General features: G+C 41.0%; 1 long non-coding RNA gene across 1 annotated transcript in view; it reads left to right on the top strand.

Annotated features, from left to right (window-relative positions):
- Nucleotides 1–15838, top strand: part of LOC308183333 — a 115354-nt gene that overhangs the window by 621 nt on the left and 98895 nt on the right. The window lies entirely within an intron of this gene.

Consider the following 15838-nt stretch of genomic DNA (forward strand, 5'->3'; position numbering starts at 1 on the left):
AGACTTCAGAATCAGCATTATTTTTCAAGGTAGATCTGCATTGCAGTTTCACCAAGGAAAAGAACAGAAAGATATGTCCTTTTTTATTGGAAATATTTCTTTTGGCAGACTGAACACCCTTCGGTCAACAGATAGATGCGTTTTATAGAGTGTATTTTTTCAAATTGGTAACAATTTATGCCTGCAGAAGTGTCACGGGAGAGAGCAATGATAATTAATCCTAAATCCCATTAGTTGTCTAGTAGCTTAATAGCTTAAGTGCTACTATACGTTACCATTAAATAGCAAGCTGTTTCTCTGAGGGTGAGGCTTCTCATGCAAGGATTATATTTGCAATGTAAGACTCTACTGTTATGCTGCTTGAGTATGCTTACAAATTCAGTAAAATATATTTCTCAACCTAATTGTCCATTATCATTAATGAAATATTTTGCTATTCAGTTGTGCCTTTGAATTGGTAATAACTGCCTGTGAAAATCTGTTTTCTGTACCAATTTCACAATTTCTCCAAAATTGACAAAAGATTTAATTACATCGGACAGTTTGCGGTAAGTCATCAGATGCCTTAGGTATCATTTAGGACCAGATGCGTATGTTGCAATTAAATTATTTGGTATTTATGATAACACATAAATTTTCTATGTGTCCAGCTTTGTGAATATTATATGGTGAACAGTAGTGGCAGCCTTTAGGGCTACTTAGGAATTCTTTGCTCCTCTGTCAAACCTCTCCCTCTCTTTTTTTTTTTCCGTTTTTTTTTCCTAAACTATGCATGTCATATGTAGTTTATTCTATAATACCTGGGGTGCACTGTGCCATAGGATGCTGTATGGAGCTAGCTATACTGCTACAGCTGTTTAAAAGTCAAGAGATGCTGAGCATAAGGTGCTCAGGGGCTCCTTGCTGTAGATGTGTTGGCTTTGCATCCGTGTTCGTGTCCAGCACTGACCCTCCGTCACTCTGGCTGTGGGCTTGCTTCAGAGAAGCAGCATGGGGACCCTAAGTCAGCTTTGTCTGTGAGCAGCAGCTGAGTTTAAGAAATCCTCATCCAGATGTCCAAGAGTATGACAAAACTTCCAGATTCACAGGTTGTAGCCAGGGAGTTTTGTGCATGCAGCTACAGGCTCTTGTGCACTCCTGTGTTGCACAACGTGTGGTGATTTGCCCAGCTGGCCAGCCAAGGATTCCCTTTGCACAGAGGTTGCCAGAATGGATTTAAAACAACACAGCAGCAGGACAGATTTGTTTCCTAATTAGAAACATAGCTCTCAGTAGCAGATCTTAGCCTGCTAACTTTGAAGTAACCTTTGTAAACCTCTGCAGGAGCAACTTTGGCCTCTCATTGGGCTGAAGGTTATCAAATAGAAAAGTATATCCCTATTTTACATGTGTTCCCCAGCGTGGGAAGGCTGCCCCCTCTTTAATTTGTGGCAAGATGGACTTCTCATTACAAGGCCCCTGATGCTGAACATGTCAGCCAAACTCCATAAAAGATCACTATGCACAACCTGCATGAGCACCTTCAGTCAGAAACAGATCTCTCTTTTACAAAGCTGCTTTAGAGGTTAGGGTTAGGAATAGGTGAAGTAATGTAAACCACCTGTGAAACACTAGACACTCACTCCTCATACCCAATCAGAACAGGAAATTAATATCTTCTTAGGATATATTTATCCCTTCAACTTACAACTAAGCAAAACTATCATCTAAACACCAGGAGCACTTCTGTGCTGTGCAGGTGACTGAGTACTGGCACAGGCTGCCCAGGGAGGTGGTGGGGTCTCCTCCTTGGAGACCTTCAGAAGCCGCCTGGACGTGGTCCTGGGCAGCCTGCTCTGGGTGTCCCTGCTTGGGCAGGGGTTGGAGTAGCTGGCCCCCAGAGGGCCCTGCTGGCCTCAGCCACTGTGTGTTATAAGGTGCCCTCTCAGTGAGAGAAGAAATTGGTGAACTCTGGAAGGAGAAAAATAATTTTTTAGTTCTCTTAGACTTTAGAGGAATTAAACTATGCTGGGAAAGTGCTGTTCATGTTCTTAAAACCCAGTGTTTGCCAGGTGTATTTAAAAAAAAAAAAAAAAAAAGAGATTCTTGCAGAATATAACAATTTATAAATCTTCAAACATAGGCCACAAAAATAACTGAAACCACCTGTTTCCACTTCCTCCCTAGAAAAGAGTACCACAACATATAAAGCGCAGAGCGGTGAATGTCCTGAAGAGGAATCATGGCTAAAAGACCTGCACAGAACTTATTTACCAGGGAAGTTGCATGTCCCCTTCTTTTCCACTTTAAATCCAAGCGTTTGTATTCAGTGTCTTTCGTATAGTTTCAGTTTACTTGACCAAAAACCTCACCTACTAGAAATTTGGCCCCAGATTATCCGTGCTGTTCACTTTGAGTAAGATGTAGGGTTCTTTCTAGGCTTTATATTAATTGAATTGTGTTTAGTTTGGAATCTAATGATGAAAAACATTACATGTTCTCACTGCAGTGCACAAAATACATTTTATTCTCACTCCAGCTGGAGGTAGTGAAAGCTACCATAACAATAGCTTCCATTTCTTATGGTCTCCTTCTTAGGTACAAATCTACTACTGATGTTAAGTGGTGCTTTACCCTGTGAGTGCCCTCCCAGTTCGTGTTGACTTCATCTGTATGCTCACTATGTAATTTGTAACCGTGGCCAACAGACGACGCATTCCTTCTGTGTGGTCTCTTCTGTTGCTGGCCAATACTGAGGAAATGTTTTGGAACTTTACTCTCCTTGCATTGTTCAAAACCCCATAAAAGCATTTTTAGGGTATGGAGTAGGTAGCTCTCACTAACACTATTGCCTTTATCAGGACAGTCCAAACACTTGTTCTCAGAAATGCTAGATGTTCTTGTTTCCCACCACATACAGCCTTTGCTTTGTGTACTTTGTACAAGTGTGCTCCTTACAGCAACTGACTGTTGCACTAATATTTGAAGCCACTGTCTCCAAATATCAGGACCTCATTGCTTAGGCCCTTTATCTTTTATTTCTGTTATTTTACTTATTTTAATGAAATACGTAAAACAAATCAACAAAACAAAGGAAAAAAAAAAAAAAAAAAAAAAGAAAATTTTCCTTAGCTGTCAAAACTGCAAAATTGCATCTGTTTATGGGGTGAGGCATTCAGACTCTTCTGAAATTGCCTCTGAGATGGCTGTATGCTATACACATTATATATAATGGTTTGCTGTACAGTAGCTGCTAATTGATCATCAAAAAGCACTGTTAGTAATTCAGATATCATTAAGTGTATTACACATTTGCACTTCTTGTTAGCTGCAATTATGACATTGCTGTGATTGACATTTATGTTGTCAATACTCACTCTGCAGCATGCATGGTTAAATAAGCATTAATGTTACAAAGTCTGGTTTTAATATCTGCTTGAAAAAACACAGTTATCCAGCCTGCCTCATTGTTGCAGCACTGGCCTGGAGTGAAGATGTAGGAGCTTGTTGTGCTGGGTGATGGGATGTATTTGTGGTTCAGTTCCTCAGAGCCAATTTCCCTTCAGCCCTCCAGTGACACAAAGGTGACTCGTCGGTGCTGGGAGCCAGTGCAGCTATGCAAAGCATGTTTGTTTGGTGTCTCTTCACATTGCTGTTCAGGTTTCCCAGGGGGACAAAGTGGTTCAGGAAAAATAGTGAAATGACATATGCTTGAACTAGGAGCACATGGCATCTGTAAAACTTCCATCCTTAATGGCTTGGCAGTGGATCATTTGGGAATTAGGGATGAAAGCAACAGATGTTATGCATTCAAGCACCTGGATAAAGAAATGAAAACCCGAAACTACATATATTATTTTGACAAAGCAAAACGGTGAAACTTGTATTTGTCTGTGATGTTCCATCCTATTCAGATAAGGTGCTGTTTGTTTTTAAATGGAAATATGGCTTGGCATAACATGACAAAACCATAAAGGCCCTTGTGTCCATGTTACATCTGGGTCAGATGTATTTGATGTTCTTACTTTGATCTCCTGTGTAATCAGTGTGTTTTCAGCTTAGATCTTGAATCCACATCTCCTGTAAACAAGAACAATTCCCAGACCTTTTGATCTGCAAAATGACTCATTCTTCCACAACTCTGCTCCAGGACAGCACAGAGAGGGATTCCTGTTCCTGGGGGTTTCTTTGGCATGCTCTTCTGAGGCATGTCCAGCTCACTCCTAAAAATTTAAAGGGACAAACTAAGGGCCCTGATCGATCTCTGGGAGCCTTTTCCTTGGCATTCCTTCTATAACTTTTTTTTGGGACTTTAAAAGCTTGGATAAAGTTCCCTATGATTACTGAATGTCTTGACCACATTGCCTGAGACTTGTTAGATAAGGAAATTGGGACTCTAAAGGGAGAAAGGAAGCAGTTCATGGCGTAAAGACTGATAGATTGTGAAGGAAGCAAAGAACCTGGAGAAAAGGAACCTGTGAGATAAGGTTGGACAGAGGGAGAACAAGGAGCTTGGTGTTATCTCCCTCCTTGCAGATATTCAAATGCCATCTGGACACGATCCCCGGCAGACTGCTGTCAGTGGCCCTGCCCGAGTAGTGGTGCTGGACAAGATGGCCTCTGCCATTCTGTGATTCTGTGGTGGGAGATGCAGATCTGAGACTGGCTAGGCCAAGACAAGGAACTGAGGTGCCCGGGGCAAGGGCATTGCACTGGCTGGGGAGTTTGAAGGAGAAATTAGAAGTCTGAACTCCTGTGATCAAGACCTCAGGGTAGGGAGAAGTGACAGGATGGAGGTGAGATGGGACCCAGGCTGCATGAGTGGTCCGGGGCATGGGAAGCAGGCCTGGCATGGGGAGGAGAATAACAGCAAGCTTGAGGGGCAGGGGTGAGGAAAAGAAAAGACTGAGGCCAGTCCGAAGGGAGAGGGAGTCTTGGAAAATGGGTGAGAAGTAGTGACAAATGAAAATATACTGTTCACTGTATGACTACACTCCTGACCTTCACTGTTCATCCACACTTGATACTTTTAATGGAAAAAAAATGGCAAAATGTACCGTTCCTTTCTGAGATCGTGGAAGCCTCTCTCTCTTTTCTGTGAAATTAACTGGTTAGGTTCTATATTTAAAACAAAAAACCAAACGAACCACTGTGAAAACGATTAGCCTTAATAAAAATTTAGGGTTCAATTCAGTGCAGAAAGATAACTTTTCTTTGAAATATTACAACCATTTTGGAAAAAAAAAACAAAACTCTTTTTCCCACCGATCTCTCCCATTTGACCTGAGAGCACTACACGAGATATGGTTCTTACTAAAAATAGGAAGAAATCATGTAAGAAAAGACAATGCTGATGCTTTTACAGAAGTCTGAATCAGAATAATCCTTTATAGGAGTGCATTTTGACATTTCAAATCACCCCTAATTGTGCTCTTCTAAAACACGCTTTTCCATGACTAGATGTAAGCATTTCTACTTAATATCCTAAGATGTTACCCATGATTTCTATTTCTGTCTGTCTTCTCTATTGTGCCTCTTTTTTTGTGATATACTCAGAATGTGGGTTGTAGCTGTGAGCCTTATTTCTGTTGTGTAATGCAATAGATGTGAGCAATGGATCCCATTACAGAGACAGAGAGGAATTCTGCAGAACATATTTCATTTGGTGATATTAAAAGTATATAACTCACAAGTAATGTGAAATGCAGCAACCTCCTAGGTTGTACAAAACGAGGCACAAAACCTGTTTAAGTGCAAGCAAACAGAAATGGAAAACACTGACACATTTTTCTCCTTGATGGGTGACGTCCACCTTCTAAACTAGTTATTTTTATGCAAAGTCACGGCACAGGCACAAATCTTATTTTTGACTTCTCAGTTTCCCAGCAAAATTTCCTGCTGTTTCTTTTCTTTACTCAGCTATGCAGATAGTGAGTATCTACATGTCCTTACCTTACTCCTTTAAACCTATGTGGTTTGAGCTTTAAGACTGCTCACTGAGAGCAGTGCCAGAAAACCTGCCGTGACGTATTGTCCCCTGCATGTTTTGGTGGCTATGTATCAGGGACCGGTGGTGTCCGCTAAGGACACAGATTCCAAGCCAATGACTTTCCCTGGCATCACTTTCACATAATGCAAAAACACATACTTAAAATACTCTCTGTGGGCCACGTCCAGCCACCCCGTGCGCCCTTTTCCTTACTAAAAGTAACACTGGCTCATCAGGTCATTTTTAGCTTTTGGCTAGAAAACTGCTCGGATTTACCGAGAGAAGCTGGGAGTTTCCCTGGTATTTTCCGTTGGAAGAAGTCTACATCCTGTTATTGGAGTGCTTTTCCTCTTCCCTTCATGAAGTGAAAAATGTCCGGGAATATGATGTTTTGTTTACGAGCAGCAAGTGCCTAAATAAAAAGAGAAAAACTATCTATCAAAGTGTTAATTTAAAATCCAACACAAAGTGAACAACACTACGAAATATGAACAAACATATATGTACATCTAAAGGTATTAAATATGGTGGGTTTGGTCCTAAAAAGCCTTTCTGGCCTAAAATGTTTACATTCATAACTGAAAATGTATTGTGCACGTATATCCTAACCTATTTCTGTACAATGTATATATGTGTGTTTGCCTATCTGTTGCTTTCACTGAATTGCACAGACCTACGTGGACCAGACCCTTAGTCCTATTAAAATGTTGTAGGAGTTTCCATTATGTCAGATAGCCACTAGAGGGGACTGTGACTCTCTGCTGGAGAAACCGGATTTAGGGGCTTTTGAGCACCGACTTTCTGTTCCTAATATGTTTGTTTAATGCTTCGTTGCCAGGTCTGGCCTGTGTCTGTGATAAGTCTAACACAGCAGCGAGGCAGGTTGTTCCTGGAGCTTTCCCTTTCACCCAGTTGGAAGCTGTGGGAGGAGGGATAGTGTTGTTGTCAGCCTCGCTGCGTGTGAGAGGCTGGATGGAGGGAGGCTGCTACAGTCATGCCAACATCTGACCAGGCCTTCAGGAAGGCAACGATGTCCCCAAGACCCCTATTGACCCCCGTGGACATCTTATTCTAGATATTTACATGTGCTCAAGTGATGTGTTTGGTATGAGTACTAGTTTCACTAGGAATCCTGGTAAGAATTCACATAAGAAAATTAAATCTGGTCAGGGAAAAAAATTAATTTCTACATATCTCTGAGCCCCAATTCAATAACCAAGGTAGATGTGTGTGCATGCTTGGCTGCACAAGAAGCCCATTCAGTAATGCTTCTGTAGATCATAAAGATATTTAGGTTTCTAATGGAAAGCAGAAAACTTAAAATATGTGTGTAGTATCTACATATACATGATATTGGGGATATAGCAATCCTTCGTACAGTTATAAGTAACTTCTGATATTTATTCAGAAACAGTCAGGTGATGAAGTATGCCTGGACAGTAGACGTCCTGATAGAGTTGAGACACCTGATTCATGTCTACTGTTGTTTCTACATCCCTTATGTTCATTACATAGATGTGTTGGCTTCAAAGAAGAAACCCATGTTGGAGAAATACCTTTGTGTCCTTTGGGACAAAAAGAACACCACTGAGCTTAGTGATCCTGCAGTAATGATACTAATACCTTCTCCATTTCTATAGAGCATAAATAATAACATCTTCTTTTCTTGCATCATTCCCTGTCAAGTCTGAGTCCTGGGCCAGGTCTTCGGCACATGACCCAAAAATTCCAGAAGCCTTCTCACCTTCTTGATTCCTTCCATCTTGCTTTACTGCACTTTCATGGTATATTGTTCCCTTGAAGCTTCTCAGAACTCTAAAATGCCTTGAAAACTTTTTGGGTAGTCCAGTTTGTGCAGTCAGTGGAGTCATTTAGAAATGTTTCACTAACTTCTGTTAATTTGGGTAAAGCTTCCCTCCTGCTCTAAAAATTGTGATCTTTATCTTATGCTTTTCAGCACTTGTGAGATGGAGAAGCATGTTGATTAGCCTGGAATAAGCTTCCAGCTGTGTAAGCCATCATGTTGTCACTAGAGTGGCTTTAATTTATGTAACCCCCTGAGCATGTGGCAGTTGACTCTCAAAGTCTCAGCTAGCCAAGAGCTAGCTCCTAAAGCACCCTCCATGCTCTCAGAGCATGCTGGAGATTTCTTTACTTATAAAAATCAACCTGAAGTCTTCTTCATCAGAGCTTCTGCTGGGTTTGGTCCGTGTGATGGACGAGGTGTCAGACTGTGAAGCTTTCAAAGCATCTGGTATAACCATGGGAGGACATGGTGTAATGCAGTGCCAAGTTAGAGATTGCCAGCCTGGAGCTGGACATGCCTGGTGGCATGCAGGAGCCTCTTGGCAGGGGAAAGTAGCCCACGAGCGGTGGTACTCATTTTGCTTGATTTGTGCATCTCCATGGGACTCTGTACTCTGAGATACTCAGAGGAGCAAAGAAGAGAAATCATCAAGGTTTAGTGGTTTCTCAGAAACCAGATGATATAAGAAAATGAGCTGGAAATCCTTTCTCAAAAAAAAAAAAAAAGGCAACTGCAGGTCAAAAGTACAGCATCATTACAGGCAGCAGTGTGTCCAGGAAGGGAAAATGAGGACAGCCTGGAAAGAGCTCTTTTAAAAGCAATGGGAGAGGGAATCCCCTGAGTTCCAATTTATAAGGAAGTGTCAGGAGGGAGGAAGCAGGCGCTGTAGTTCAGCTGCAGTGAGAAATAGGACTTTTGTGGCTTTCTGTGTTAACCGTGGGGTTCTGAGAGGTGACTTGACATCTTAAACACTGGTTGTGATTTAGGTCAATCACCCCGGGTCGGGAGAGAATGAAAACTCCACAGTCATGTAGACCATGTCCAGGGCTCTTGAAGCCAGCAGGAAATGTGTTACTCATTTCAGAGAGTCACAGATATTGCCCTTTTCTCTTCTCCAACAGTGAAAGGCATCAGGTGTGGTGCTGACTTTAAAATTGTAACAACCTACACTACAAGAAGGCTTCTGAGTAACCAGGATATGTTAAAAAAGGTTTCAGCCACTGGCTTTGAACAGGTGATTAAATGCTTTATAGCCTGTGGTATACACACCAGACCCCATCTGACTCATATCAACACTAAGCAACATGTACTATTTCCCATTTTTCACTTATTTATCTTTGCAAGTTTTTATTGGTGTGTTTTCTCTGCTGCTTGGTTACAGATTTGTTCCGGACTGTGAATAATTGCTTTGAATTATTTCTTGCTTGTTTGGCCCGACTGATCTCATTGATTTAAAATAAAAATAAATAAATAAATAATTAAACCCAAATGAATATAAGAAATAACCAAACTGACTGCAGAACAGGTTGTTTTTAATGTCTTCATTTTCACTTACTGCTTGACTTCGGTCTGCCACGAAGGGCCAGCCATCATGTGTATCTGCACGGAGACACATATGCACACATAAACACACAATGGACTCTTTCACAGCCAGACTCTACCAGTAAATGGAGATTGATGTTGAATGCCTGCTGGATTCCTGCTCATACGATTAGTTTGGATTTGATTGTGCTCGCTTTTGATTGCCGCCTGTAAGGTGCTTCATGACCTTGGATGTCACACAACATTCCTCTCCCGTCTGTCAGTCAAATATCAAGCTGTAAAGCATGCCTGGCTGAAGTGGGTTTCAGACTTACCGGGAAGGATGTTTTTTATTCAAACATTCTTCATAAGTATGCTTCAGTAAATGTGCCCTTTGGTTTAGACAAGGGTATGAAAAACTTCACTTAATGGTATTACTGAGGGCATAGAATAGTGAAAAATGTAGGAGCCCAAGAATTTTTACAGCAGGGTTTTTAGCAGATTGAAAATCAAAAATGTATAAAAAATAAAAATAAAAAATAAGTGTAAATTAATTCTTCTGTATAAACATTTCATAGTGCAATGGTTCAAGAAAGATCAAATTCAACACAAATTTTATTCTTTAGATATAAATGTCAATTTCTGAGCAACATTGCAATGTTGCAGACAGATCATCTCACTGTGGAGACAAGGGATCACTTGGTTCTCAGGTCTCTCCAAATTACCTGTGATGAGTTATGCAGACATCGATAATCAAAGTCCAGATTAATAACTGTCTAGGTGAATTTCAAAGCCCTATTACTCTAACTGGTAATTGTGAAGGGCTGGGCTGGGGGATGAGGAATGAACCAGATATAAAGTTAGCTGAGAACATAAATGTCAGACAATATCATACTAGCAAAATGTGTGTATCGAATAGAGTGATTTGAATTTGCATATTTGGCACTGTTTAATTTTTAGTTCCCTAAAACATCGAGGATAGTTATATCAGCCAAAGCTGATAAAACTGGCATGCTGTAAAACATGTATTTTAAATCCTAGTAGCAGCCTCCCTTCTGGTCTGCAAGTACAATGCCAGCTGCCACTGGTCAACCTGATCCTGCGCCTTTGTGGAGTGATCACCAAGTAGGAGGAAGACCATAAAGATGGTGAGCAGCTGGGATGATCTTGTGCCCAGCCCAGAGCCCAGACAGCATTGCTGTCCATTTCTCAAAGCATAGTGGCTGATCTGAGGACTTGGACATTCACCTGCTATTCTTGTTGAAGGCATATATGGAGTGTGTGCCTGTGAATCTAATGGCTGTGATCTTGTACTCTGCCTGACCATTTGGGAACAGGATATAATTGATAGTTAAAAACAGATATGCATAATGAGTGCAAATTGATAAGAAAAGGTGGAGAAAACACATATTCATTACATGAACGAAAGTGGTAGGAACAAAGTTCATCTTACGGAGGTTGTTCTAGTTACTTAAACTGAAGAAGTCGAAGTTTAATTTTAATTCATCCTAGGTTGGAATCACATGCATCTGGTTTTTGCTACCTAAACGTAGATGTCTAAGAGTCATTTTATATGCTGTGGGACATCCCGTTTGGTCTCTAACTGCTGTTCCAAAAACATTTCAAGTCTTTTGTAAATTCACTGTTATATGCTAACCCTGTGAGGAGGCTACCTCAATGGCCTGGAGTACCTAAGTATCCAAAGTAGCACAAGACACTTAGAAATATTTATTGAATACTTTAAATATTTTGACACCAAAGCCTAGTTGTCTTAATCTGTTGCTAAATCCCACTTCTAAAACTCACTGATATCAGTTCCAACCAACAGACCTCAGAACATCAGCTTTGCAAAAGTCCAGCAGTATGCTCACATTAGTAACTAGATGATCAGTATCACACAGATTTAGTAATGATGAAGGCTTTGGAGAGGATTAACAGACTTACACTAAGATGAGAGACAGCAGATCTAATTATTATTCTTTGCAAATAGGAAGGAATCTGATCTGTCCTTCCTTGCATGGCTCAGGAACAAAAGAACGTCACAACTTATCAAATTTGGAAAGTAAAAAATATTGCTTTATGAATAATGATGAACGGAACAACACTAAGTATTCTCACACATAATAAGCTGTCATCAGTTACTGAATCCAGTCTGGAGATAGAGATGTTACTGTGGTTCTTTCTGTTTTATTTATGTAATGCAACATTTCATCCATCTATGCTGCAAGGTCTCCTTGAGCCTCAAGTTTGTTCTGAAATATAGCAATTTGCGAGTTTTAGTGAAATGAAGTTTGAGATTCCCCCCTGGGAATGAGACCATCTGCTGTTAAGATCTCATGGATAATGACCCCACAAGAAGGAATAAAGCCTTTACTGTACAAGAAGTCATCTCCTACTCTGGTATGTCAGTAAAGCACACTAGCACGGGTGTGGCATATTCTGAAAATATAGTTTACTATTCCCTTAAATGACATAAAGTAATCTGATAAAAGCTCTCTTCTCTTGTCACAGCTACACTCATGTTAGAGATTTCACCAGCACTTCAAGGATGTGAGAGTGGCATAGACTTTATAATTTCAATAAGCAGAAACTACTGTGGAAATTTACACTTTCTAGTGTCTGGTGAAGTTGGTGCAAATGGGAGTCCATTTCTTTACTTCTTGTTTGTGGACATGGGGAAAAAAATTGACAAAAATAGTCTAAACCATACCTTTAAAAATCTGCTGGGTGCTCTCATCTGGTTTGCCATGATGGGAAGATATTTGTCAAGATATTAAGCATGAAAATCACTAGGCCGAATACCAGCAGACTCTATGGAAGAAAGAAATTACAAAATCACAGAATGGCTGAGGTTGGACGGGACCTAGGAGACTATCTGGCCCAGCCCCACTGTTCAAAACAGAATCCCCTAGAGAAAAGTGCTCAGGATCGTGTCCAGGTGGACTTTGAATATCTCCAAGGATAGAGATGCCACAATCTCTCTGGGAAACATGTTTCAGTATTTGACCACCCTCACAGCAGGTAAGTTTTTCCTTATATTCACATGGATTTTCTGTATCCCAGTTTGTTTCCATTGACTCTTGCTTCGTTGAGCACCACTCAAAAGCATCTGACTCAGTCTTCTTTACTTCCCATTTAGTATTTCTATACAGTGAGTCTTCTTTTCTCCAGACACAAAAATCGCATCTCTCCCTGCCTCACCTCACATGTCAGGATTGATTCTAATCTCCTAATCATCTCAGCTGCTCTCTGCTAGGCTTGTTCCAATATGTCCCTGTCTCTTTTATAATAGGGAGCCCAAAACTGGACACAGCGTTCCTGATGTGCCTCACCAGTGCTGAGCAGAGAGGAAGGGTCACCTCCCTTCACCTGCTGGAAATGCTGTGCCTGTTAAAGCCCAGGAGGCTGTTCCTTCCCCACTGGCACACTCATGTTCATCTTGGTGTCCATTAGGACACCCAGGAAAGCTGCTTTCCGTCTGGTTGTCCCCCAGCATGTACTGGTGCATGGGCTTGTTCCTGCCCAGGTGCAGGACTTGGCATTTCCCTTTGTTGTACTTCATGAGGTTCCTATCAACCCATTTATCCATTCTGCCAAGGCCTTTCCGAATGACAATACAACCTTCTGGTGTAACAGCCACTCCTCTCAGTTTTGCGTCACCTGTGAATTTGCAAGGCTGTAACTTGTCCCATCATCCAGTTCAAAATCCAACAACATGTTGGCATGGCTCAGATAATTTTCCCTGATGCATTCTCTCACATGCACGCTTGCACACTTGCTTATCCTGATCACTGATGAAGATACTAAGTATAACTAGTTCCAGCATCCATATCAGAGGATGATCCAGCATCTCCTACATTCTGTAAAGGACACTTAAGCACTTCTTTTTCCCCTATTTTTTTCTTTCTATTTTTTTCCCCTTCTTTCTTTCCTTTAACAGATTTTCAAACAAAGAATTCTTCCTCCAGAACTTTTTCACCCTGATTTTAGTAACCTTTGGTGTGGAAGAGCATTAGTTAGTTTTTCTGCACTGCTGTTTGTATTATTACATGTTTTCTGCTTCTGACTTTAACCAAGATGGTGAGATTTTCATGGCAGACACTATTTCACGATTTTGTGTGAATGGCATACAGCACAGTTTGACACCCTGCAAGCAACTCCAATATCCTTATTCATCTTACTGTCAGATGATCATTTCTTACTGACACATTTTTAAATGATTTGCTGTAAAATTTAGTATGTTACAGAACCACTCAGACACAGGGGTCTGGGGCAGGGACAAGGACTTGCTTCCCACCAGAAAGTAAAGAGAAAAGCACCTAAGCACCTTCTGTTCCCCAAACAGAAATACAGCTGCTGGAGTTCATTTATTACTTTGTGATGACCATAGCAATTTTAAACTTGAACCAAATATGATCTAAGTAATTTAATTTGTTCATAAATGTTGTGCTACTTCTCACCTGTATATCGCCACTGAATGTCATAGTCTGTTTTGGGCACTGTATGGCACTGCACGTGAAATATGTATGCTTCATGGTATCAGTTAAGTCATAACTTGCTTCTACTGAATTGTTTGAACCTTAATAACTGAAAGCCTTTGACATGAGTCTTCTGTCTTTAACACTCATACCTTCTGTTGTCTTGGGTTTCACCTGGATAGTGTCAGGTAACTGCAGTGTTGGGTAAAGTGAGTGTTTTCTGGAGACGGCCCCCATCTGTGTGCACAAGCAGTCACCCAGCCTCAACGGAGCAGACTTGTCACCTGGGAGCAGCCACACTTTAATCAAGTCGTTATCAGCTAATCCACCAGATAAACTGCTGAAGGAGTATTTCACACCAGTATTTAGACTTATGTGAGAACGCTTCATAGCTTGATTTCACCATTTTAATTTAGTCTGTAGTAACTGACATAATTGGTTATATGTAATTAAACCCTTAACTTAGAGAATATGTTTCACATGTGCAAAGTAGAAGTAGCTATGAAGGATAGGATATGTATTTTTATTTTGCTTTGTGTGTTTTGTAGGAGGCAGTCTGTTTCTTCCTCTCCAATGTTCCTGATTTATTGTTGTCATGGGTAAACTACACCTCAAATTTTGTAAAAGGGAGAGAAAACAAACAAACAAACAAACAAACAAACAAAAACAAACCAAAAAAACACCTCTTTTTGACCTTGACAGAAGCTAGGGCTGAATGGAATAACTTACTGAAACTTCTTCAAAAATATTTCGCCTTGGGACAGAAAGTAGAAAGGGAAAATCTAGTGTATTGGAAAATGAAGGGGGTTTAATTCCTCGATAACTTTATAAATATAGAGACATAGCAATCAGAAAGCAGTAGTTCCTAAAAAAATCACAGGTACATTATATGATTTTTAGCAATGCATTTAAGGTAGCTGCATGGCCCCATTAACCATGTCTGTGAGCTTCACAACACATAGTGTTTTCTCTCATAACATGCCTAATAAGGAGAAAATGCCTCTGTCCTCATTTTGCAGAGAGAAAACTGGGAGGGAGTTCAAAGCATTGCTTCATAAAGGCCACTGCACTGAACTTGACCATCTGAACTTTTCCCTGAATTTATTCCAGCACGCAAGCTGTCATGGCTCAGACCTATGTGCTGTGCTCCTCAGCCCTCCCTGCTGAGGGGACAGGAAATGTCCAGGCAACAACACATCTATAGGACACTGTAAGCAGTCATACCAATAGGTATAGCTATGTAGCTGAATAGCTCTGCTAATGAAGGTATCAGTCCTGGCTAATGAGGAGCAATGCCAGTTCATCCATGCAAACTGCATGGGCTGCAGAACCTGGGACAGGTTGCTCCGGGTATGCCTGGACGCCTCCAGGTGACACTGCTGTGCTTGGCACCACCACCCTCCTTGCACATGCAGAGGTGGCCAAGGCTCTGTGGCTTGTGCCTCAAGGCATTGGAGTCACAGGTAGTGGAGCTGTTTGGTCCACTGTCCACATCTGTCTTAAACCTAGGTCAATCTGGGAGCAAATTACACCTGCCTAACATACACTGTGGGTACTGAGTTCACTGCAAAGCAAAGCAGTCATTTCCAGACCACAACTAATGAAGAAAGTGTTATATACTGCACACTATTTTGTATCAAGGCTAGAGATGTTAATAAAAAAAGGGGGAGATCTGGTCTAATATTCTGCTCATACCAAGGAGATTCAGATTATATTTCCCAGGGGACTGTACTCTGGCAATCTACAGACAAGCCTGTGGTGATGGCCATCTACTCTACAGGCAAAATGCAAGACTGATGGGAGCACAGCAAGCAAAAAAGTCTAATTCTGTGGTCTACTATTTATAGGTAGATTCTTGACAAGGAGAGAACCTTGATTTTGTTTCCTGCTTCCATGCCTGTTTGTGTATTTCATCCAATGACTTTTAATGAGCTAAATTCAGTACAACATGGTAAGGGTTTTACGCTGTATGATGTAGTCACGGCACAGTGTAGAATGGAACCTTTTTTAATTAATAGTCACCATGACTGCTAAGTTGTACCTCATGTTCAGTGTTGGAGATTG

The sequence above is a fragment of the Anser brachyrhynchus genome, assembly GCF_964034855.1.
Source record: "Anser brachyrhynchus genome assembly, chromosome: 1".
NCBI classification, from domain to species: Eukaryota; Metazoa; Chordata; class Aves; order Anseriformes; family Anatidae; genus Anser; species Anser brachyrhynchus.